Genomic DNA, 27,296 nt, shown 5'->3' on the forward strand with positions numbered 1-27,296 from the left:
CTTAATATTAATTTGTTGAAATGACATCTTGTCATAGATACTGGGAATTGAATTGAGCAAAAAAAAAGAACCACCCTTTTATGATAAACACATAAGAGAATGTGTAAACTTTTCCTTTTTTTAAAACTTCTACATTTAATGATTTTATGCAAAACTCTCAATGAATTAATACCAGTTCTGATAGGACTTTAAATTTTTTTGCACCTTCTGTGTATTTTTGTAATGATTTTTTTCATACATTTCCATTAATTGACTAATACTAGAGATTTAATTATCACTAACTGCACTATGTTTTTAAATCTCTTGTCTGGCTTGTTACTATGTCAATCAAACAATAAAAATGATGAACTAAAATAATCCCTTTGCTAAGAATTGCCAAAAACCAGAGAAGGGGAACTATTATACTGGTCTCAAACAACTGAGTGTTTTAATTGTCATCAGACTATAGTAAAATTTAAGGCAAGGAGTGTGTGTGTGTGTGTGTGTGTGTGTGTGTGTGTGTGTGTGTGTGTGTGTGTGTTGGGGGAGGAAATAAAGCAATTTGAGGCAGGTCTAAGATGGTGGTGTAGGTGGACACTGAGCTCACCGCCTCCCCAAGAACACATCAAATGTACACTTATATTTAGAGCAGTTCCTCCTGAGAAACAATTCAGAGCCAACTGGACACCTGTACAACAAGCAAGAAAGAGAGACTGCAAACAAAAGGTTGGGAAACCACCGTAGCTCTCTGGAAGCTGAGGGAACAATCCAGAACTCCAGCAACCAACAAGCACCGTTGTTTACATTTCTCCTGCATGTAGATAGCAGGAGGGAGATCCATTTAGGTTCTATGGCCAACCTGTAGGGCTGCTGTGGAGCAAGAACTAGCAGGAACAGGAGGGTACCATAGCAGAGTCCAAGAGGCCCCTACAGCCAGAGATTGATTTAGCAGGTATGGCAGGATGATGCTTTGCACAGCCATGGTTGCTCATGCACATGGGGCTCCCCAACCTGGAGCAAGTGTGGAGTCAGCAAAATTCTGTGACACCTGCCCATAGGACTGCCCCATCCAGAGAAAGTGCAGAGATGTGGAATCTAAAGAACAAAATAAATGAACAAACAAAACAGAAACAGACCCACAGATACAGAGAACAGACTGATTACTAACAATGAAATGGAAGCAGTAATCATTTAACTGTGAATACTTCAGTATGTATCTGAAAATGTTAAAAGGACATTTTTCTTATATAACTAAAATGCTATGATTATATCCCGCAAAATTAACAGCAATTATTATTTTCTTATTTTTTTAAAAATTGAAATATAACTTTTGTTCAATAAAATATACAGACCTTAAGTGTGGGCTCAATGAATTGTTTTTCCTGTTTATACATCCACATAAACGTCAACCAGATCAAGACCTAGAACATCAAACAATGAGACTAGACAGGTTGTCTTCTGCCTTCCCTAAGTGTATTCCACCAATAGCTTCAATTTGCTTACTTTTAAACTTCATGGAAATGGAATCATATGGTGTGTATTATTTTGTGTCTGACTTCTTTAATTCAGCATTGTGTCTGTGAGCTGTGTCCCAGTCAGAGAACCCAGGCTTTTAGGTAATAGCATGTCCTATTATGCAAAAACCATTCTTCATTTGGGACAGCTGCAATCACTTCTCTTGAAAGGGTACATTCACTGCTTCACTTGCCGATCTTCAGTGACTTGGTGGATCACGTGACACCCACTCCTCCGGACAGCCTCGTGGGTTACTAACAGGAAACAGATTAAAAAATAGTATATGTTGCCTCCAAAATTTTAAAGTCTCACCAAGCAATATGCCACTGACATAGTGGACATAAGCGATAAAACAACTTGTCTTTCACTTCAAAATGTTCTCTTTTGTGCATTTCCCCAGCCTGCAGAAGACAACATCCACAGAGCTGCTCTCACTGATCATATTTTTCACTGCAGGATGAAGGGCTTTTCCTCTGGATCCTGTCATGGAATGGGTGAGAAACACAGGTGACAAATTCAATGCAACTATTCCTTAGCCTTTGGATTTTTCATTTATTTTTTATATTATATCAAAGAAATGTCATTTCAGCTCCATTAAACAGAATCCACCACTGTTCTGCTTTTACCAAATGGAGTGTTAGTGCTGCTCCAAGCCTCTCAGGCTGGCACGTTGAATCCAGAACCTTAAGTAGGTGTACCCGTATCATTACATTTGGCCCAATCCAGTGTTATTACCCTCTCTCTCTGGAGCATCACCCTCAGAATATATTTGCACACACATTTCCTATCCTTCTGTTAATATTATTTAGCTGTGTAATCCCACTCTCTGTGAATAGGTCACTGGAAAACAGCTTGACATATAAATAATAATACCTTCCGGTATTACAATTGAAGACACACAACAACCTAACAGGTTAGCTCAACTCATTCACAACCGACATGATGTCACACCTGACATTGACATTGCATGTGTTGTTTTTGAAAAGATTTTAAATTACTGGGGCAAATGCATACGCTAAAATGTTAAGTGAAAAAGAAAATCCTATATGTGCATATGTATGTAATAGGATCACAATTCAAAAGAATGTAGGGCAAGAAGACAGTAGCTTTCTAATTTCTGTAGCATGAAAACAGCCCCTTAGTTCTGAATCTCTCTACATTTATTTCTGAAATTCACACAAAGGAAAAAAACAGTAAACAAAACAAAAATTCCCACAAGAAACATCTATTGTGTAAATGCAGAAAACAAAGAAGCCTATAAACTCCAACTTACATGTAAGCAAGATGTAGAAATGATGGAACCAGCCGAATGTTTTTTGTACCATATAGGCTAGAAAAGTTTTTTAAAAATTGACTACTACTAAGTATTATGAAAAATGGGAATACTGTTATGGGAGTGAATAACCAAACAACCTTGGAAACAATTTTGAGCATATATGGCGAAGCTGAAAAAACACTTGATAATCCAGGAATTTCACTCTTAACTATACACCTAGAAACATATTAATAAATGTTCCCAAGAAGGCGTATACTAGGATGTTCATAACACCATTATTTATAATAGTGAAAATAATGGAACCAATCTCAATTTCTATCAACACGAGAATAGAGGAATAATTGCGATGTATTCAAACAATGAAACACTATAAAACAGGGACAATGAATTAGACGAGTTACAGCTGTCAGGGTAGTTGAAGTTTATAAATGTAATCTGAGCTTCCAGAAGCCTATACTGTGAGAAAAACCGTGTAAGAGAATAGGTTTCATATAAATTTTAAAACATGCAAACAATATTGTATATTTTTGGAATGTATTAAAACAAAAAAACTTGGGAAATATAAACATCAAATTAAGGCGAGTGATTACCTCTGGTAGGACGGTTGGGAGGGGTGGCTGTAATTATATATGCAACAAAAATTCATCTCTGTGATACCACAGAAAGATTTGTTTTGGTCTTCGTCTCCAGCTCCTACGTCCCTAGTGGTTTCCTGAGTGATAGAGGTGACGAGACTGGCTTTTGCTTTAATAAGTAGACTGGTGGCAGGTCCCTACATAACTTCAGGATAGAGGCTGGTTATCAGAGAGACCAAACCGTGATTAGACACCTGGAACTTTCAGCCCCACTCCGCAAACTCAGGAGAGATGAGGGGAGCTGGAGATTGAGTTAACCGATCACGCCTATGTGATGAAACCTCCATAAAACCCCCTCAACAATGGGGTTTAGAAAGCTGAGTTGGCAAACATGTCCTACATGCTGGGAGAGTGGCACACCCCAGCTCCGTGGGGACAGAAGCTCCCGCACTTGGGACACGTCTAGACTGCGCCCTGTGTACCTCATCACCTGGCTCTGCATCTGTGTCTTTTAGATCTCCTTTATAATAAATTGGTAAATGTAAGTTAGGTGTATTCCTGAGTGGTGTGAGCCATTCTAGCAAATCAGCAAACCTGAGGAGGGGAACGTGTGATTTATAGCCAGTTGGTCAGAAGTACAGGTGGCATGGGACTTGAGATTGGTGTCTGAAGGCAGGACAGTTTTGTGGAGCTGAGCCCCTTAACTGGTGGGCTCTGGTGCTAACTCTGGGTAGACGGTGTCAGAATTGATTGAATTGTAGGACACCCAGTGGTATCCGAAAAGCTGGAGAACTGGTTGATATGGAAAATGCCCACATATTTTGTTTCAGAAGTATTATGGTTAAAAGCAACCCTAAATCTCTTAAGCTGGGTAAGAATGGGACTTTGGCTATTCACCAGAGTATACTTTATACCTTTTGTATGTTCAAAATATTACTTCAAACATTTTTTTAAACAGTGTGGCTGGGGCATGGCATGTGATGTGTGAAATAATGCAGACTGAAGATTCAGAGGTGAGCAGAGGTCAGAAAGAGGAGAGACTTGTCGGCCCTGGAAAGGATTTGGGATTTCACCCTAAGAGGAATGGGGAGACGTTCGGGGCTTTTGAGCGGGACGGTGGTATAAGCAGATTGACATTTTGCACAGAGTATTCTGGCCGCCTTATGAAGAAGTGGAAGGGGGCCCACGCGGAAATTGGGAGACCGGTTCTGTGTGGTCTTTCTTGGGGGGGATGATGGGATCATTATTCATATTGCAGCATACAGCACAGAGTGGGGGACATAAAAAGCAGCCAACATTATGAATTACAGCGTTATAACTGGAATTAATTCAGGGATAGTCATAATCTCTCCTTTTTTACTGACACTAATGGCTACAAAACTAGTTATTCCAAGTATAGTTTTCATTTATTTTTTTTTACACAAACTACTACTGTTTTGTTCACTGTCAATTCACATTTTAAAGTTCACATCCTGACATTTCCCTTTCCTCTTTGTCTATTCAATCGAATATCTCTTTATTTCCATTATAGCCTCACCCAGATGTCATCATTTCCCCCCAATGTCTTACCTCTTTCTGCTTCTCTGTGTGTTTCAGCTGCCGTCTTTTGCAATTTCTCCTTCTCTCTATGCATCCAAGTGTGTGAGGACCTTTAAGATCTGAATCAGATGTTGTCTCTCGCAAACTGTGGCCCACTTCATCCCTCAAAGATTGCTGCTGTGGCTTTCCTGATATTTCAGCTATTACCCCCAATGGGTTTACTCTCAGCTTCGCCTCACTACCCTGCCTGGCTGCCTTCTCCCCACCACCACATGCCCCTCAAACCTGAATTCACTGCAGCCTCTTGCAGTTCTGCCTCAGTTGCCATCATTGTACAAGATGCAAACCTGACTCAGATGGAAACTCTATGAGCTGCTTCCGCCCCATATAGTGCTCATCTTGTACACCCCACCCTCCACCTCAAGTGAAGTTGATGAAATAAGCAAAGCCCCACCTTTGGTCTTTCGGGCTGCTGGGTCCTGCACTGTCCACTGTACCCTGAGCAGGACTATGATGTCCCACTGCTGAGCCCTTGAACCTTATTCTAATCCCAGGTTTAGGGTTGACCCCAGTGTCCATAGGGCGTCATTTCTGATAACCTGGTTATGGTTATGGACCTTACAAGCCTCAATTTCTGTCTTTGCCCTGCTTTGGAGACCTGAGGTTTTCTTCAATTTCCATTCTGAGTTCCCATTCTAATAACCAGTCTATTTGCTGCGATTGCTTAATGAGACCTGGAGCCCTTATCTTTTTGAGCCAATCCCTGCAGACTGGAGTCCCTTCAGTGAACCTCAGCACCCCATCTAGGTCCCTGCTCTCCTCACAGAGAGATATGGGGTCTGCGCGGCTGGTTGCCGCTCGCCGCTCTGTGACCTTCTTAGATGATGTGGGCTCACCATTTGGTACTTGAACAGAAGGTGCAGAGTCAGCATGGATAATGAGCCCTGTCTCCACCCTGGGTGTTGACAGGTCCTTGCTATTATATGGAGCCTGATTTTCAGTAGTCTCTGTCCTTGTGTGTAGGTCTAATTCCAGGTGACAGCACCACCCAGCCTTGCCGGAAGGATGAAAAGGAAGACTTATGTAAGCATTTCAGAGTTCCTTTCTGGCAGGGGCTGTTAAAGGGGCTTGTCACAATATCGCTCAGAGGCGGTATAGGTTTTCTTGTGTCTTTTTGTAATTAATACCTCATTTTCTTCTTTAAGGTGGATCCCACTTTAATGAGTAATTACTGATTATTTCGTTTAATCCACACCTGCACCTGTGCATCAGAGCTCATTTTCTACCAGCTCATTTTCTAAATTATTTTTCCGGGTTGCAGATATAAAATGCAACACGTGAACTGAAAAATCTTCTTGGAGTTAAACTTGTAGAATTGCAAGCTCAAAAATGGACACGAAGCTTGGAAAATATGTAGTGAATTTTGAACACTCTGAAAACAAGCCAGTGAGTATTGTTGCTCTAGTTTAATACTTTGCCTATATTGCAGTCTTATTTTCAGCATTTGAAAACAACCTAATCTCTTTACTACTATGTAGTTAATGACATAATTTTACATTCTTCTCTAAAAGGAAGAGTAGCCATGCATTATTGTTTTTACTGCAACTTTTCATGCTATATTCTACTTACTGTATTATACCTTATATAGTTATTGATATAAAACATTAGAAATATTTCTTTACCACATGAAGTACGAATAAATTCATTTCACTTTCTGTATTTACCATACTCATTCACAATATTTGGTTTAGTCTTCAAGTTATATTTTTACAATTTGTTTCTTAGATTATATATATAATTTCTAAACCTGTCAGAACTCAGATTTCTAAATGTACTGGAAATTCTGATATTAATCCTGGATATTGTCTTTAAGCCTAAGAAAGAAACCCTCTAAAAATTCCTACTTTGTATAAAAACATGATCTTTTGTCTACTTAAAAATATTTCCTGCCAAGAATCAGGCCATCACTCTATAGTTATAGTTATATAGCTATGTATCTGGTTTTATGTTTGAACAAGTAGTTTTTGATATTAGAACTAAGGATGGAAATGTGTTAAAAAGTAAAATGGTAAGTTAAAATCCACTGCCTGAAGAATAAATGAAATATTTTGCCTTCGCAATTTGGAGCTGTGACAATCAGCCTGTATTACCGTGTTTCCCTGAAAATAAGACCTAGCTGGACCATCAGCTCTAATGCATCTTTTGGAGCAAAAATTAATATAAGATCTGGGTCTTATATTAATTTTTGCTCCAAAAGATGCATTAGAGCTGATGGTCCAGATAGATCTTATTTTGGGGGAAACACGGTAATTGCCTGCAAGATATGCCAAAGACGAATGTCCCATTGGTCAGTAAGTGTTAGTTAAATAAAAGAATCCCATTGATGATTCCTGGTTCACCAAAAGACAGTGGGGTTTGTCTGTTTGAGTCATTGAACAAAGGACCCTCCTCAAGATGTTCTCTTTGTCACTTCTGAGTTTGAGACACTAAAATTGGATCTTCAGGATGCCAGGACACGCAGATGGGAAAAAAATTCCCTCTAGCCAAGTATTCGCCATCTTTATAGTTTCTCTAGATAACAACAAGCTTGAAGACATTTGCAGATGTTATTCTAAGTTGTTTTTACACCATGCATCTGGATAACTGAATATTTCACTTTATTATGGACACTTAGGGCATAGTTATAAAAATATTTTTATCTTAAGACCAAATTCAACAGTGAAATTTTAGAATTATTTGAAGATCATAAACAAAAAGAAAATAAATTTTGGTGTTTTGTTTTTCTGTTGGGATATATGAGATCTTCAGTTAATCCTTATAAAGTTAGGGGAAAATCCTATAGAACTTTCTTTGGCAACTACAGCTAACGAACTTGCCTATGGCCATTATTAGCTAAGGCTGAATATCAGATTAAACATTTTTCACAACTCTCCAGCTATTCTAATTTTATGTAGAGACTCTGCCTGTAGTAAGAGTCAGAGACACCTAACAGTAAATGTTATTACTTGGGCTGCAATATTACTCAGAAGCTGAGCCTAGATCATACGTTCTCCACCCTTAGTGTACCACCCATCATCTTCCTTCTTTGAAAGGGTTGGGATTCCAAAAGGGCCTAAGAAATTCTGGAACACTGGCCTGGTGAGTGAGTTTGACTTTGTTTATAAAGTGCATTACAATATCATTAGCCGCAGGCAAACTGGGTAATAACTAAAGCAAGAGAATCAGCACCTAGTTAAATAAGCAAGGTTATTATTAAGGGTAAGTCCAACTTTGCTCAAATTTACCTCGTGAATAACATGGGCTTCATTTAACCTAATTCAATAAAACATAGAGCTGTGTTTTTTCATATCTCTTTTGAATACAACTTATAGAAAAAAAATCTAACTTTACAAACTCTTTACTGACAAGAGTATTCCATCTTATCTATATTTAATAACAATCAAATTTATTTTTTGTATTGCTAATGATAGTTCCTAATGGACCAATGACCACATATAATTCTAGTTTGAAACTTTTATGAAACTCAGTGGTTGATAGACTAGCAATTCCTATAGCTATTTAGTAATGGGTTATTAAATCAACATGATCAAAGACAACTTGTAGTCAGAGCAGCAGAAATAAAAACGTGAATACTAATACTAACAATAACACTAGTTAATGCTTATCTATTGCACGGTCTATGCCAGACATTGCTCTAATCCTTTTACAGCTATTTGCTCATAAATCTTCACAGCAAACCTATGAGTGGGTAGTTTCAGTGTCCTCCTTTTGGAGATGAGCTGACAAAGACGTCCTTAACTCACAGCCGAAAAGTAAAAATTATCATTCCATGAGTGAAACAGCCCCAGACAATTCTCCGTTAGTTTTGAGATGTAACAAAACTTTTGACCAAGATCCATAAATTTCTGGACCTATTCCTCTCTCATTTTTACTTTCTCTTGTTCTTTCCCTTCTTTTAACACACCTCATCCCCAAAATCCTTCCCAGCGAACTCACCCATGTTCGATCCTTATCAGCCTTTTTCTCAACAACATTTTGCAATTATTGTGTTGTTAATTATGCACAAATCTGTTTTGCCTCCCTGTTGACTTAGCATATAAACTTTCTAAGAGTATAGGCCTTTGCTGTTGTTGTTGAGAATCATTTTTACAATGCCCAAGGGAAACCCAGCAAAGATACATCACAAACTGGACAAACGATTTGTCTTCTGTGTTTCAGTCATGGGCTTGCAAGTGGCATTGCATAGAGCATGGTATGGATTATGCGGAGTCTCTTTGTATGAGAACCTTTTGTTGGTATAGTATAGTGTAGTATACACTATGTTAGTAGATTACCATAGCTTAGTACAGCAATATAGTATATAGAGTATAGTGGAAAGAAAAGTCCTCTGGCCTTAACTGTGGAAAGTCTGGCCTCCAGTTCTTGCTATTGTATCATTATGGTATGATAATAATAATAATAATAACTTCAACGGTTTTTGCTTCAATATTCTCATTTCCAAAATGACCTGAACAGGTTTTACCTGATAAGCTGCAAGGACATTTTCAGCTCTAACATTCTTTTCCTTATATGAATAGAAGCTTCCTAATATATGCTCCATCTACCGCAGCTTGCAACATGAAGGTATTTAACACGTGCATGTAATATGATGGAGAAAATGAGATGATACACATTCCTGATCTGCAACATCAGTAACATAAAAATTAGTTAAAATGTGATATAGAATAATCTGTCTAGATTTTTTTATCTTCAGAGGATAAGAAAATATTTATTCCTTTTAAAAGTTTTGTCTTGATTCCTTTTAAACGTCACACTCTTGTTTGTTTTTGACAGAGTTTAATTGTAGAAATTCAACACCATGGCTTCCTACTCACCTAGGCTTTATCTCTATAGACAGTCATGGGTTCAGATGACCAAGAGGCTCACAGCTCTGCATGTTGGCAGCCACCTTCAAAAGACATGACCAGTGATGTCTCTTCCCACTTAGTCGGGGTCTGTGTGAGCCCAGAAGTCCTTGCACACTCAGGATGCAGACACAGAGAATTATCCCATCCACAGGTAATGTTGGTATAGAAGCTTTGATGCAAGTTGGGATGTGTTCTATATGGGGATGTATTTGTTCTGTTCTTGCCCAGGAAATGTATTTAATCATTTAATTCACCTACATTCATGTTAAGTATTTGCTGTATTCTCAGTATAATTATAAGACACTGTGAGGCAATTCACAAGAAGAGGAATATTTGGTAGTCTCTGATTTCAGAGGGCTAATGTTCTAGTTGGGGGCTCAAATATTCACATAGATAGAGAACAGATATGAAAATAAAAGGAATAAATGTAAAATACAAATGCAAGGTTGGGAAGGGGCAGGGGAGCAAATATGTTGGCAATGCAGGGTTTAATTCACTAATTAGACTCCAATGGGAGACTGAGTCACGTTTAAAGCTTTAAGGGTCCTACTGTATTGGTGATCACTTTGTTTTCTTTTCTTGCACTGTTTCAAACCTCTGAACCTGTGTGTGGCACTTTCTTTAGCTCTCTTGGTTCTGACCTCTGGTACATATGACCTTGATACAGGAATTTGCTTCTCTTCTCCAGATTTTTCCACTAGTTTTGGAGACTAGACCCAGCTCTCCTTGGTTCCTGAACTTAACTGTTGGCTGGATTAACTTTACCTCTGGACTGTATCTCTAAATTTTCAGCCCTGGAACAGGAACTTGACCTTGACTATAAATTATTTATTGTGCTTGGAAGTTTTATTGGGTTCCCCTGACTCTGGAATTCCTACTCTCCGTTGCTTAATCTTGCTGCTGAGGTTCAGAAGAAAGAGTCTGAGCCTTGTTTCTTGATTCTGGATTTTAAAATATAAACTGTTTACACTGTTGCTGTGGCAACGTGAAAGATTGAATTAGTTCCATAGGGTGGAGTTAGAAAATGTTTCTTCTTATTTGCAGAGATACAGTAATTCATTTCAATCAGAGAGGTGAAAGAGGTCTTAGATGACATCTAATCTGGTAGTTCTTACTCCAAGCTTCATTTTAGAATCACCTGGGGATTGTTTATGAAGCACAATGTCTGAGCCCCACCCCAGACCAAGAAAATCAGAAACTCTGGGGGTGAGCCCCATGCATCAATATTTTTTCAATGCCTCCGGTGACTCTAATGTGCAACCAGTGATGAGAATGACTGATCTAGTCCCATTTTGTCATTTAACAATCAGGGAATATGGCCTGGGAAATCTAAGAGATTTGCCAGAACTCGCATAGTTTTGTCTGAAGTGACTAAGACAGGAAAACTTAGGTGTCCTATTTTCTGGTTACGTGCACTTTATTTCACTAAGCTGCTCTTTTATAATTTCTTTTAAAAGCAGTATTATAGACTTTTCCCAGATGTGCATAAACCTTTTCCCACTTTCTTTTCTTCAGACAGCTTTGTAGTGCTTTCGGTCAGGGTAAAGAAGGTATTTTTTTATTTTTTTCTAGAGCTAACTTGAACTTAGTGGCCCTAATTTCTTGGCCTTGGTGACCTGTGCCTTCATTCTACTGCCTTTTTAGGGCTTCCACCCTTTGCACGAAATCCTGGCCTTCCAATGAATACTGTGGCCCATATTTTGTAATATTTAAGATCTAGTCTGTCTGTAAGACATGAGTGTTGTGTCCCATTCCTTGAGGGTCTTGCTTCCATCCAGGTGATAATAAAATAATTGAGCATGTTGGAGAATTGAAAATTGACATACCTGACACTATGCCAGGCACTTTACAAACATTAGCTTATTTTACCTTCTTGTCTTGTCATTGTCTTAACGAGGAATTGAAGCTTAGAAAGGTAAAGTTGCCAAACGCTACACAGCTAATAAGTAGCAGAGCTAAAATTCAACTCCAAATCTGTTGGACTCCAAAGCTCTTGATCTTAATGCCTATATGATTACTGCATCCAAAATAAAAACATTGTTGAGAACTAGTGACTTATGTATGTTATTTCTAGTCTTCCAACAATAATATAAGATAGATATTTTTAACCCTGTACCTCAAGATAAGGAGATTTGAGACTCAGAGAAGGTAAGAAATTGTGTGATTTCATAGCTCTGAAATTTTAACACATCTCTCCAATTAAAAAGACTCCACTCTTCTGCTTTGGTGTCTAAGAGTATTAGCAATGAATATTTGCAAAAACACTTTAGAATTAACAAAGCAATTCAGTTTTGTTAGTTCTTAAGGTAATGCTGTAAGTCACAAGCCATTTTGTCACCCATTCATAAAGGATGAAATAGGAACTCAGAGAAGTTAAGCAATTTGCTTAGGCAGAAAGCAGACATTCCAACACAGGGTTTCTAATCCCAAATTCTATGGGTTTCTTTTCTTTTTCTCTTTCTTTTATACCTTGCTAGTAAATAGACTAATCTAGGGTAAGGATTAGTGAGAATGTAAGCAGGGCTTTGTCTTAGCATGTTAAGTGCACATCACTGGAAAGCTTCTAGGGAGCTCTTTGCATTGTGTATTCCAAGGTAACACACCTGGGAAGGAGCCAGTGCACTCAGGTGGATTCTCTGGGTCCCTCTGTTCATACGAGGTCCTAGGCAGCAACCTACATGAGGAATGATAGGACTTTATAAAGGGTTATTTTTAGGAGTTGATTCGTCACCAGTCTATCAATGTTACTTTAAAAACTGGGAATATTCTAAGAACAATTATGAAAACACTTCATAGTGTATGATTCCTCTCCTGATAAGACAATCACTAACCAATGCTCAGGTATTGGTGTGAAAATAGATGCCTGAGGAGACCATGCTGTATTGAAGGCGAATTGTGTGGCCTTCTGGGTGCTGGACTGATGGTGGCCAAGGCATTCCTGACGAACAGAACACTTTGTGCCAGCGCCCCACTGTAGATGTAAGCATGGTGCATTGAAGAAACTGAGTGGAGGCCAGTGTGGCCCAAGGCTATTGAACTAGTACAAGGCAGAGATAATGGAAGCGTGGGCTAGAAGGGTATCAACAGAGTCAGAGAAGTCAACATTAGGATATATTTAGCAGATAAAGTTAACAGGGCTTGGTAATGGATTGGGAGATTTCAAGGATGATTCCTTTATTCCAGCTTTTGGAACTGAATGGAAAGGATGTTGGTACTATTTAATAAAATGTGTGAGCTGTCCAGGGTTCACTGGGAAGATCATGACTTTGGGTTTGGATACAGTGAGTCTGAGGCATTTTTGAGATCCAAGATGTGGTACCACGAAAGCATTTTAAGGTTATATAGGAGATCTGGACTGCAGATAACTTGAAAGTCACTCTTGACGTGGATGGTAATAAAAATCATAGCTATAAATGAAAAAGACTAGGGAGAAAGCATGGTGATCAATTCTTGCCCACCACCGGTTTTGTAAGTAAAGTTTTATTGGAATACAGTCATGTTCTCTTGTTTACTTACTGTCTATGGCTTCTTTCACACAATAGTGGCAAACTGGAGTAGTTGTGACAGAAACCGTAGGGCTCACAAAGCTGAAAATATTTACTATTTGACCCTTTACAGAAAAATTTGCTGATCCTAGACCAAGAGTGAAAAGAAACAAGGTCCTGAGAATGTCAATACATTCTGAAAGTGGATAGTGAGCCTTCAAAAGAAATTGAGAAGAGTCTGGGGTTTAGGAAGAAATAGATGAGAATGGAATATCACAGAAGCAAAGAGAAGAGATTGTTCAAAAGAAAGAAAGAGGAATGGTCTCCAGGGGCTAATACTACTGAGGATTTAAATAAGATGAGGGCTAAAATATGTCACTTATATCTTAATGAGTGAACGTCCCTGATGACTTTATTAAGAGGTGTTTCATGGCATGACAGAAGCAGAAGCCAGATTGGGTTGGATTGAAGAGTGTGTAAGCGGAGACATTGCATATAGACAACTCTCAGGAAATTTCATTTTCCAAAGAAAGATAAGTAGCTGGAGGGGGACGTAGAATCAAAGGAGACTTTTTTTGTTTAAGATAGCAATAGATTTGAGTGGGTTTAAATATTAAAAAGAAAAAGGCATTTAAGAGGAAAGTGGTTAAGTATTCAGTCTAAGAGAAAGGATAATCAAAAGAAAAATGTTGCTCAGAAAGGCAGAAGGGATGGCATGCAAAGGACAGATTGGCAGATCAGCTTCAGGCAGAAGACGGGCTAGCTCCTCTTGTGTCTGTCAGGGAAGGCAGAAAGGTGGAGTCCAGGTATGTTTCCATTTGCAGGTTTGGTACCTAGTGGGGGGTTGAAAGAGTTTCCGTTTGGCGGTTTCAAGTTTCCGAAGGAAGTAGGAAGGAGATGAAGTCTTTGATGGGAATAAGGAAAGACAATTTGTGTGTGAGGGTTGGTGTGTGGGTGTTACAGGTTTGAGGAGAAAGAAGAAGATTGATAAATATAATCAGAGATACAGTGGGACAGTAGAGCAGAACAAAAAAATCCATTCAAGGATGGTGCTCATACATTTATACTGACTTTCATCAGTCCAGGTGCCTAACTTTCCCTAACAGTGTGGCCGCTCAAGGGCAAGTCTAGAGAAAGCAGATCATCATTTATTTGCCAGTTGGAGGAAATGAGATGAGGGAACAAGAGACTTAAGGGAATTAGTAAGTGTTATTGAAATAATGCACCATAGAACAAAGGGTGGATAGGAGGGATATGAGTAAAACAAGGGCTGCTGGGTTAAATATTTTAATAAAACTAAAGAAAGGTTGTTATGGGAATAATTGAACACACAAGATGGAAGGAGATGAGATAGTGGTTAGAGCACAGGATTCTTGGGAAAGAGACTTTTGAAGTGGATCAGTTGGGGTAATGACAACATCTGGTGGAGGACCAGGTATATGACAGAGAATTTACCATTGAAGTGCTTTTCTGCTCACATGAAGAGATGAAAAAACCTCTATCCATCATTGGAAAATAGAATAAGAGAAGATGAGATATTGGCAGATTTTGACTTCTTCGAAGGTTAGAGAAAGCATGCAATTACCTCCACCTGGATAAAAACGGACTTTAAGCCCAAGTTTCTTCAGAGACATATGGGGATTCAAATGATGTTAATGCACTAAGTTATAAATTACACAAAAGATGATAAGTCACAAGCATTTTTGTTTTTCATTACTGATATTTTTATTGACACTCTTAGGTGAAAGGAAATTGCTGCAGTACCTGGTCTCTGTGGAAAGTCTTTTTGGCTTGTCTCCTAGCCTGTGTGATAACAACAGCAATTGGAGTACTCATAATACACCTGCTGAATGATAGAGGAAATAACAACTCTTCCATTGTTATCACGCTTACCCCGAATAATGAAAAGCATGCAGTCAAAGATGGTGGAACAACCTCTACCACTTCTCAACTTACAGCGACCACCACATTAACTGAATCTACAACTATAGCCACTTTAACAGAATCTACAACTGTTGCAATATCCACTGAACCTCCCACCACAACATCCACAACCATCACTTCAAGTAAATCTATAGTCTCCACACCTTTAACTGAATTTACAACCACAACAGCCAGTATGCCTCCTTCAAATAAAACCACAGCTATTCCCACTTCCACAGGACCTGCAACTGCTACAACACCAACAACAGAACATCCTAATCCAACTTTATTTTAGCTGACAACCAAAACAATGACCACTTCCGCCATCTCTTTGAACGCACCGCTATATTCCCTTCAACTGAATCTACAACCATACCACTTCCATTCAACCTACAACTATTGTCACTTCTACACTTCTACTTAGCCTACAATAACAATGGTCATCAGTCTTCTTTAACGATCTGTAATCCACATCTACTCGTCTGAACCTGCAACTACACAAATGTCACCATTAGTGATTTCGCTGATAGAAATACCATCGGTCATCAAAATGGTCTCTTCTATGGCAAGTTAGTCTTTAGTTATTATCACTACAAATTAACCTACAGCTATCCTTCCCCACTAGTTCTTCCCCATAACTTTAGCTACCTCTCCTAGAATAGCTGAGTCTATATCTACTGCTATTACTATATTCTACCTACAGCAGCTACCACAATGCCACTTGAAGAACAATAATTTAGACAATGAATAATGGAATAATTACTTGAATTTTCATTAAATCAACACTGAGAACTTCTAAACGTTTTTAAAAAACTGAACGTTTAAGCTATAAAGAATCTGCTCTTGGTTCTATAGTTTCAAATAACAATTTTGTATAGAAAAAGTAACCCAATTTTTTCATTTAGGAAAATTTTAAGAAGTTTTATATAAAATCTTATAATAAAATTAGCCGTTTAGCCCACCAGGTAAAGATGGCGGAGGGTGGTTATAGCTTTTCGCTGACGACATTCAGCCCGTCTGGTAGACTTGTCCAGATTGAATATGCTTTGGTTGCTGTAGCTGGAGGGGCCCCTTCAGTGGGAATCAAATCTTCAAATAGTGTGGTAGTAGCAACTGAGAGGAAACAGAGATTCATTCTGTATAATGAGCAAAATGTACACAAAGTGGAACAAATTACCAAACACACAGGCTTGGTGTGTAGTAGCATGAACTCAGATTACACAGAGCTCGTGCACAGAGCTGGGAAACTAGCTCAGCAGAACTGTCGTATTTACCAGGAACCCATTCCCACAGCTCAGCTGGTGCACAGAGTAGCTTCTGTCATGCAAGAATATACCCAGTCAGGTGGTATTTGTCCATTTGGAGTTTCTTTACTAATTGGTGGTTGGAAAGAGAAACAAGCATATTTATTCCAGTGAGCTCTATCTGGAGATTACTTTGCTTGGAAAGCCACAGCAAAGGGAACAAATTATGTGAATGGGAAAACTTTCCTTGAGAAAAGGCATAACACACATCTAGAACTTGAAGATGCCAGTCATACAGCCATGTTAACCCTACAGCAAAGCTTTGAAGGGCAAATGACAGAAGATAACATAGAAGTTGGAATCTGCAATGAAGCTGGATTTAGGAGGCTTACTCCTACTGAAGTGAAGGATTACTTGGCTGCCATCGCATAATAATGAAGTGACTGGAAAATCCAGAATTTCAGATAATCTCTATCCTTAAACATGTTTAAAGTATGTTTTTTGTTTTGCAGACTTTTTGCATACTTATTTCTACATGATTTAATGGATTGATGTTTTTAAAATGACAGTTCTAAATCATAGTAAACTGTTAAATCCCATTTCTAGCTTTTTAGGAGTTAGTAAAATTTGTTTTAAAAATTAGCCGTTTAGATGTTAATATGTATTGGTTTCAGTTCAGAACACTGCATTCCTCTGTACACAAATTATACACATAATAAACAGAAATTTTATATGGATGAGATTTAAACAAATTTATGTAGAGAAAATTTTAGAATTAATAATTGTTTCCTTAAAAGTGAAGCTATGTTTCTTCAATTTCTCTTTAGATTGCAATTACCTTTTAAGCAATCATATTCTACCTGCATTAATATTACTGAAAGTGCATTTTAATCTCTATTTTGAAATTACATAATTAATTTCCTGCAGTCTTGTAAACCAATCAATTAAGTGACATGTCTTAAATCCCAACTATGTGCTAAAAGTATGGAAGACACAGATGAAGAAAATAGCAGTGCAAATTAAGCAGTAAATTCATTCATTCAGGCTGTTATTTTGAATTCTTAATAATTCTCGCAGATTTAAATGACCATTGACGATACCCCAGACTTACTAAATCAGGATCTTTGGATTTCAATTAATGATCTATAATTTTAAAATCTTCACAGATGTTTGTAATGTCCTGGAAGGTTTGAGAATCAGTGATTCAAAGGTCATAGCTTAAGAATAACAATAATTAGAGTGATATAAATTCTGATTTAAGCTATTAAAAATCAGAATCATGTTCTAGGTATGCAAGAAAAAAAATTATAGACCAGCTATGTACAAAAACTACTTAATTAACTGATTATATATGATCAAGAGGGAAATGCTTCATTTACCAAATAGTAAAAAAAAATATTTTCAAGAAAAGCTTTAAAATTAAAGCCTCTGGGCAAATTTTAAAGCACTTAAAATCTCTTAAAGTTGGACCTAAAAGGATACTCATTGTTAATTTTTACTAGTGGAGTTATTTTAATTAAATGTGCTTAGAAGTAATGACATTTTAGTAAATACATTAATTTAGATTTCTAATAATTCACATTGGCCTTCACTTTCCTCCTTGATATTTTGATTAAGATTTTAATAAAACTAAATACGAGAGATTTAAAACATCACTGATTAGACCAATTTCTGATTTAGAGTTGCCTCTTTCTAATTCTTTCACAGCTCTGCTAATCATCAGAATGATAAATGATTGGAAGTTTACCTATACTTGTAAATAAATTCATGTACATTTTATTTTATAAAGAATGATAAAATGTTCTCAGCCTGTAACATAAATGGTTCTTATAAAATACATACTGAATAAATGAATAAATGATAGCTGACTTGTACTACGTATGTAAGATCTATGAGAATAGACCCTTGGTATTACCTGTTACTATAGCCATCTGACATATAGTAGACCCAAATAAGTATTATTTCAAATTTCAAATATTTGTCTTTGAAGGATAATTTTTCAGGCATGATTCAAATATTTAACTCTTAATGTTAGTATTAATAAAATACTTTAGCACATTTTTGTTTAGATTGAATTCTTTTAATTCTTTTAAGACTTATTTTCCACCTTTTAATATGTACTTGATTATTTTATGGATGCTCACAGTTTCCATAAATTTGGAATTTCTAAGTTCTCATAGAACTGAGTGGAGGTACTGTTGATCATTGCAAGAGGAACTATGGTGATGGCAGGTAGGGGGACCACATTAATTTTTAATCAACTACTATATTCCCGGCAAAGATTACATAGGATTTTTATACATTTGATTCATATTTATGTTTCCCATAATGTTATTTTTACCATATGGTAAATTTATAATCCGCCATCTACCACAGTACCTCCCTTATTCAGAAAAATATCCACAACTACAGAATATTCTGTGTGCAGCACTTCCATTTGTTTTTCTTCTCAGCATTAATATGTTTAACAAACATGATTTGGAAATTTTCTCTCTACTTAACTATTTGGAAATGATCACCTTGGTTTATCATTTTATCATTCTTAAAGCTATCTAAAGGGGAGGGTGCAGCGGGGGATGCATGACAGGGCCTCCGTCTTACGCAAGCAGGGGCCACGTCATTTTTATTCAGTTATAAGCCCCCTCATCATTTAGAAGACTTAATCCCACTTAAGTCTTAATTAAGATGGCTTAAATTTACTGATTTAAGATGATTTCTCAGCCATTTGACTGAGAAGAAGCAGGATAATGCTCTCAAAACTTGACAATGTAGGATTCTGTTTCAATCAGCACTTCTGTTCCCTCTTTAGGGAAAAGGTGGGGCCTCTTTCAGTGAAGCTAATAATATAATACAATTTATTTATGGTTGTCATTACTTGAGTCATAGCGACTTCATCTATATCAGGACAAAAGGTTGCTCAGGAACTACTTTCTGTCTCAAAGCTAATATTGAAAGCTGACTTTCAGAAAGTTGATGTTGAAAATGGTTTCAAGTAAAAATAAGAACAATCACTTACTGGGCCATGGCCAAGGCTGGCTGAATTTCAGATGCTTTGATACAGACAGCTCAAGACAGCCAAGAGATTCTTTTCAACAGGCTCAGATTTCACCCCAGTAAAAACTATGACAACTCTTAAGACTTTGGGGGGATATATTTTCATCAGTTCACCATTGTGTTAGGATTAAGTGACTTTAAGAGGACCAGGGAAGTCCCTTGCGACTCTGATTTTCCTTTTGGGGAAACTAGATTTTTAAATAATTTACCTATTCCTGCAATAATAGCAGCATTGGGGCTTACCTCCGAGCTTCCATCACTTAAAGCCCTATCTATGCCTTTTAGAAAAATTTCCTCTTTGCTACCCTCATTTTCTTCAAGATTCATAAGACATTCTCCAAAGAGTTGTCTTTCTGGAGTTGTGATTCTTTGGAATTTGAGGGACAACCCATAATCTTTGAAGTAGGCTGAGGTACATTCTTTTCCCTGAGGAGAAACTAATTATAAAACTTAAAAAAAGAAACTTAAAGATAATTACACTCTCAGAAAATCACTGAGGTCTTTTTAATTACAGTACAAAGCATATTAAGAAATACTATGAAGAAGCTGAATGATAATTCAGTAATCAAAAGTCTTCAACATAAATAATTCAAAATAAAATAACAAATACCCTTTTTGCCCCTCTTAATGGCACTGGGAATAAAATGCACTCAGCTGTGCATTAAAATCAGTCTTTTCTCTCGACTTCCAGCCTGGGCTCCCTCTCTCTTCTTGCCCTTCAACTCATTCTCCCTACCTGAAGTAGAAGAAGTTTTCAAATATACAAATTCTATTTCGTCGCTCTCATACTTAAGTGAATCCTGTGATTTCAAATAGCTTTCCGAATAAAATCTAGTTTCCTATGGGAGATCTGCCTCCTTCTTTCCTTCCTAGCCTGTCCCCAATTAATTTCCCTTGGTTCTAGTCTCTTTCTAGGCTGCTGGCTTTTCCTGGAACTCTCACTCTTCTTTCTTTGCCTGGCTTACTTCTTACCCATCCCTTAATACTCAGCTTAGTTGCTGAACCCTACAGCATGACTTTCCTAATATCACCAACTGGGTTTTGTGGTTTGGCACCATCCTTTGAGTGCTCGAAGAGGTAAGTAAATACCTTTACTAAGTGTAAGCCATGTTATACTATAATCACCTGCTTGAGTATCAGTCTCCCTATCTGGCTAAACTCACTGTCTTTATCTCTGAACCCACAGCACTTAACTTAGGTCTCTACTTGGCATAAAATTGATGTCAATAGGTGTTGGTTGAATGAATGAATGAATGAATGAATGATTATTCTTTAGTAATGAACCAAGTTTTGTCAACTAAGTCACCTCTGGTGAAAGGTGTGTTAGAACAAAGTGTTAAGCAAGCTAAACGTATTATGCCAAGTTGTCAAGTTAAAACAGAGCTCTTCATAGTCCAACTATTATAAACATGAACTGGAAGGTGAAGTCATCAGGGAATGATGTCCTGATTACAGGTTCTTTATCAGCTCACCAGGCAAAGTGTAGTGGAGAACGCAGGTCTTGAGGAGGATATCCAATTCAAAGAACAACTCAGATTTTCCAGACAAAGAGGTAAACAGTAATGTAACTTGCCTTGCAGAGTTTATTTATACAGTATACATGGTAGAACTTTCCAAGCCAGCCTACTTCCAATTAGGAAGAGGAGCTTCTTGCTCCATCTTTCTCCTCATTTTACTAAGCTGGCTTCTCAGTTCACTCTGATCGTGTGTTTTTTCCAGCTTGTTAACTTATCTATGACTTCTCACAGAAACTGTAATTTCTGCCTTAGTGAACATTTAAAATAAAACTGAAAGGAGAGAAATCGTGAATGGTGAACTTGTTTGTCAGGCAACCTCTACTTTGCCACAACGCCAAAAGTCTGTTAAATGAGGAAATGGGCCTAGATCAGTTCTGTGGTCCCTTAAGTTTCGTGTTTCAGTTAAGAAAACACTTGAGTAATTACATAAATCAAGACAATAGGTTTTAAGTAGGAGATGACAGAAAAGATAAAAGTTTGCTTTCTTTTTTTTTTTCAGTAGGAGATAATTGACACCTTCACCCAAGCAATGTTTTGGAGTTAAAGTCTGGAACTTAAAGTGGTTTGGGAGGTTGCCAACAGAGTTTCCTAATAATTTATACAAAGGGGTTGGGACTTCTGTTAAAACAAATGGTCTATCTATTTCTTTTTGGATATTTTAATATGTTGATATTAATATACTGGTATGTTGAAAGAAATTTTGTACTGGATTTCAGAGTCTTGCTGGGAAGGCTCATAAAAACCAGTTATATATATATTTTCAGCCAAATGGTGACATGGTTACAATATTGTTTTACAGAATGTATATGTTTCAAATGTCCTATCCTCACAGGTGAAGACTTTAATATGAAATCATAATTATTGAACTGAATCCCCCCTGAGGTAGATGTATCATAGTTAAACTTAGTGTTAATTAAGTCCAGTATTTCCAGAAATCTTCAACTATAAAGGGCAAATATTTCTAGAGCTGGGATTGTGAAATTGGTTGCCATGGAATAGAAGAAAAACACAAGACACATTCTACAGATGTTGAACAACTTCAAATCCAGTGAGTAGCAGAAATTGTTATTTTGAACTCTTCCATTTAACTCATACTTGAGCTTTCTACCTGTCATGAATTATCCAGTTTTCGATTGGCAAATTAATATGTTTTGCAACAGTTTTTATTTCACATATGCCAAGATTAAAATAGGAACAATTTTATAGGAAAAGCCATCTTTATGTACAGACCTCTCATTGTATAACTAAGTGGTAATCATTTAGATAGTTGATTCAGTTGTTTTTCCATTTCAACCATTTGAGACAGCAATTTCTGCAGATACAGATTCAATGTCACTTTCCTACAATGTTAACAGCGCAAACACAGCCATATAGAAGATAGACTACATGATTTCAGAGAACAATTTCTAGACGGTTCTTTAGGATTTAGCTAAGTTTTTAGACCCCAGCCTCAAATTGAACATAGTTTTTGTAGCCTAAATAAAAAAACTTGTTAAACAATGGGTTTATTACCAGTTTATTACAAATAGTGCCACATGCAATATATACGCTAAAAGACCACTGCTTTTTCTAGGTTTTCCTCTGCAGAAGTAGCAGAATGGATTTGTACTTACAATTCCCACATAAATCACTTCAGAAAAATCCTGTAGTGGAGGTTGAAGTAGTCTTATTCTCTAACAGCTGAAATAATGTGATGTGAGAAAAGCAGTTCACTCAATGTTTTATCAGTGGATGCTCCATAACTTTTCTTTTCCTGGACCTTTGTCTACAGTCTGTTTATGAGAACTAGATTTCCAACAGGGCAGAGACAATCTGCAAAACAGGCAGGCTGAGACCGTCTGAGGGTTTTTCTTTTGTTTTTTTTTAAATGAGATACTTATAATTTGTTTTTCAGATATTACACCCCTGGGCAAATTGAATAACTTCTAAAGATTGGGAGTAAAATGAAATGTAGGGAGGCCAGCAATTGTGTTCACTGAGCATGTTGGGACTACAAGCTGTTGCTCCTACGGTTCTAAAGCCCAGCTGTACAAATGTTTAATCCCCAGGGCTTAGTCTCGTGCCAAGCTCACAGTACATGGTTAAGAAATGTTTGCTGAAAGTGTTGAATGAGACTTGGCTTATTCTGTCAATGCCTCACAATTTGGAACCCTGACACATCAGGCGTTGGCTTGTGTTGTACCTAAACCGCTTTAACTAAAGTGCTCCTTGGAACAAAAAGATCTCCAAATTTTATCTGGCCTGTGACTCAAGTGGAAGTAAACCCTTCTCGTCACCAATCCTTGACCTGACTTTTACCCCCATCTTGCTCTCTACTTTCTCTCTCCTAGCTCACTCTTCATTTCTTTCCCTTCCTCCTAAATTGTCCTATCATGTCCTATGGAATCCCCATCACAAAGTAAACACACTCTCCTAACTTTTCAGTCTCTTTCAAGAGTGATCCTACTGTCTTTTTGCCTTAATGAATGCTGCCTTTTTCCATAGGATTGATGCTTCCCTTTGTCTTCATTATTCGGTTTGTAGCAGGTTTGGGGAAGTTAAGTGTGGCCTTGGTGGGTGAGGAGAAGGTGAACATGCTAATTTTCCATCATTGCTGGCAAACCACTACTTAAAACATATTATCTGAGGCTCTTGCCATTTGGCTATTCTACCGCCTACCTTCCCCTGTGGCAGTCATTTGTCAGCTGTTGGTCACTCTCATTTGAAACCTGTTCAGGGGTGGCCGGTTAGCTCAGTTGGTTAGAGCGTGGTGCTTATAACACCAAGGTTGCCGGTTCAATCCCCACATGGGCCACTGTGAGCTGTGCCCTCCTTAAAAATATAAATAAATAAATAAATAAATAAATAAATAAATAAATAAATAAATAAATAACTTAAAAAAGAAGAAAGAAAGAAAGAAAGAAAGAAAGAAAGAAAGAAAGAAAGAAAGAAAGAAAGAAAGAAAGAAAGAAAGAAAGAAAGAAAGAAAGAAAGAAAGAAAGAAAGGAAGAAAGAAAGAAACCCGTTCAGTCCTTTCCTGTGCTCAGTTCTGGCAGGTTCCTTTAACTGCTTTAATACCAGTCAGTGACCATAGCTTTATGTAGTTAGTGGTCATTCAGCCTCCACTAACCCATAGCCATGCCCTAAACCCTGTCATCTGCAAGGACAACTCCCCACTAAAAGTTTCAACTTCAATTTCATATTCTGACCACAAACCCCTCCTTTTCTGTATGTGCCATTTTCTGATTTCCATTATATCTGTGCTTGGACTTGCTTGGGACCACTAATGCCCAGGTTTTCCCCTATGACTCATCTTCCTCCAGGTACCATCACTTCCCTGTCTATCTATTTTAGACCAGCACCCTCACTTTAAGCATAACTGAATCCCTGCCTTCTCTTGCATTGTTCTAATAGAAAGCCACAGTTCAGGTTTGGTCAAATAATATGTCTTCTCTCCTCCCCCACAGTAAGTGTTCTTGGAGAAAAGCACATGACCATGCGTATCATGGTTATTAAGTTCATGAGACCCAGTGCAGTGCAGATCCACCCAGTGCATGTTGAAGTGTCTGGGATATACAGGAAAAGGCATCTAGTGGGGATCAGATGTGCAGCCTTCAGAGAAAGGTCTGGGAAGGAGGTAATATTTTAGAGTTATATTCTTCACTATATTTATTCTTCCACTGCTTTCCTCTCCTTAGTGAACAGTACCACCTCTACTAGGTCTCCTGCCCATTGTGCATCTCCTGTCTCGTGTTCTAAAGAAATATAAATGGCCGATAAGTATCCCATCCTAACGTGTTCAGTTTCATTAATTACCAGAGAAGTCCAGATTAAAGTCACACTGAGATAGTTTATAGCCACTAGATTGGAAAATATTTTTTAAAAGCCTGAAAATCTCAAGCATTGAAAAGAATCTGGAAAAATGCTCACTCTCATACATGGTTTGGAGGAATGCAGACTAGTACGAATGCTCAGGAAAATTATTTGGCATTTTCCAGTAAATTTGAAATGTGCATGCCCTATAATACAGCAACTCCATTCTGTCTGTCTGTCTGTCTGTCTGTCTGTCTGTCTGTCTGTCTCTATCTATCTATCTATCTATCTATCTATCTATCTATCTATCTATCTATCTATCTATCTATCTATCTATCTGGTTGACCCTTGAACAACACAGATTAGAATTGCATGGGTCATTTATATGTGGATTTTTTTCCAATAAATATTGTAAATCTATTTTCTCTTCCTTATGATTTGCTTAATAACATTTTCTTAAGCTTACTTCATTGTAAAAATACAGTATGTAAGACATGTAACATACAAAATATGTGTTAATTGACTGTTATTGGTCTGCTTCTGGCCAACTGTGGGCTATTAGTAGTTAAGTTTTTGGGGAGTCAAAAGGTATACTCAAATTTTTGACTGCATGGGGGAGATTGACATCCCTAACTCCTGTGTTGTTCGAGGGTCAACTGTATATATACTAGAGAAATGCCAGGATACATGGATGAGATATTCATAGCAGCATTGTTTGAAGTAGAAATTTCAAGATATAAATAAATAAATACATACATACATACATACATAAATAAAAAAATGCAAGTCCAGGAGCATAGAGTTTAATACCTTTACCACTCATGTTTCTAAAGCTATGGAGACATAGAATCTAACTACAAAGAAAAACAAGGGCGTGATAGCCATGTAATTTAGGGTGTTGGCTCTTTCTGGAGACAGAGGATATTACCTGGGAAGTGTATACGGGGTTTCAATTATATTAGTGATGTCTATGTGTTATGACAGGCAGTAGATATATAGGTAAGTGTCTGTTTTGTCATTATATATATGTATATATATATATATATATATATATTTGGTGAATGTCTGCAAATATCTCATAATGTTAACAAATGTTAACAAATGCAATCACTCTTCTACTTCCCCCAGCTCCTGTCACTGTGTCAAAATGGGCTGCTTGTATCGCTCTGGAGGGAGTGGCTTTAGGAGGTAAGTCGTAACAATTGTTACAAAGGTTCTAAGTTTCATTTTCATGGGGATTTAGTCTCCATTTTCTTCTGATCAACACAAATCGGGGGATAAACTCAGGTATAGCCATCCAAGAGGGTACAGGATTGAAAGGTTCTATACGGTTGGTTGAAATGAGAACTTGGAAATCTTCATTATAATGAAACATTTTGTAGAGTAGATAGTCTTCTCAGTCAAGAAATGATACCCAACGCCTGTGTGCACTGATTAACTCACACCTTTAAAGTCTCTTGCACATCATGTATTCACAAGCAAGAGACTCTTTAGTGATTATTATAAACTACTTATTTGCAGAATTTTGTAGCATGAACCAGTGATTTATCAGCCACCCAACATTGATTAAGTTCTTGTAAATTGTGCTGTAGGTACTAACTCCTCAGGAAATTCATTTAAAAAACTAGGCCTGGTCCCTGCCCCCCAGAAACTAACATTATAATATATTTAATTACAATAGCTTGTGCTCAGTCCCATAGCAGAGCTCACCTGAGACTATAATATATGCAAAGAGAGAATTATAGTCACAGGATAAAAATGCAGAAATATGTAAGGTAATTGAAGGAAGGAAATGTTTTCAGAAAAAGGCGGTGTCAAAAGAAAGGACACGCATCAAATGTAGTGTCCATATTAGTTGATGAGAATCAGGAGAATGATTGTGGAGAATAGATGACAGGCTGTCATCTGAATGTCAGCTAAATGTATGACCAATTATTAATAAGCTTCATAAGATATAACATACATAGACCAATTTCCTAAAGCCCAAAAAAGCACAAAATTTGGACGTTCTTGTCATATTTTTCAAAATATTTATGCTCTGTATGTGGTAACCAAAATGCCCAACAAACAACCTTTAATTGTCCTTGGCTTTTGATTCAATAATTAAGTTTATAATTAGGTTAAAGTGTTTATAAGAATTGAGCAAAGTGATCTACAATGGAAAAACTCATAAATTGGAATGGAAGGAAATATACAATAAATGTTCTGGGAAAAACTGGTTAAATATTTGGGGTAAAACAAATTGATTTCAAATCCACGAAAGATTTAGTTGTTGAAAATAAAAACATAAAAACCAGAGATAATTAGTTTAAACTGCTAAGTTTTAAAACTTCTGTAAGTCAAAACAATCTCTTAAAAAAAAAAAAAAAGACACAGGAAAAAACTGCTGAAAAACATTTGTAACATGTAGAGAAAAAAGTCATTGGTATCTTGAAACATAAAATGTTTGCTAGAAAAAAGAATACTGAACCACAATAATTAAACTGCCAA

General features: G+C 37.3%; 1 non-coding gene and 1 pseudogene across 1 annotated transcript; both read left to right on the top strand.

The window, feature by feature from the left end:
* The first annotated feature begins 15,028 nt into the window (after positions 1-15,028).
* LOC141573115 (proteasome subunit alpha type-2 pseudogene) lies at positions 15,029-18,306 on the top strand (annotated as a pseudogene).
* Positions 18,307-23,734: 5,428 nt separating this feature from the next.
* TRNAI-UAU (transfer RNA isoleucine (anticodon UAU)) lies at positions 23,735-23,808 on the top strand. Its single transcript has one exon. It is a non-coding gene; the product is annotated as a tRNA-Ile (tRNA).
* Positions 23,809-27,296: the final 3,488 nt, after the last annotated feature.

Source organism: Rhinolophus sinicus, chromosome 4, assembly GCF_057876585.1.
Source record: "Rhinolophus sinicus isolate RSI-liver-muscle chromosome 4, RSI-T2T, whole genome shotgun sequence".
Classification (NCBI taxonomy): Eukaryota; Metazoa; Chordata; class Mammalia; order Chiroptera; family Rhinolophidae; genus Rhinolophus; species Rhinolophus sinicus.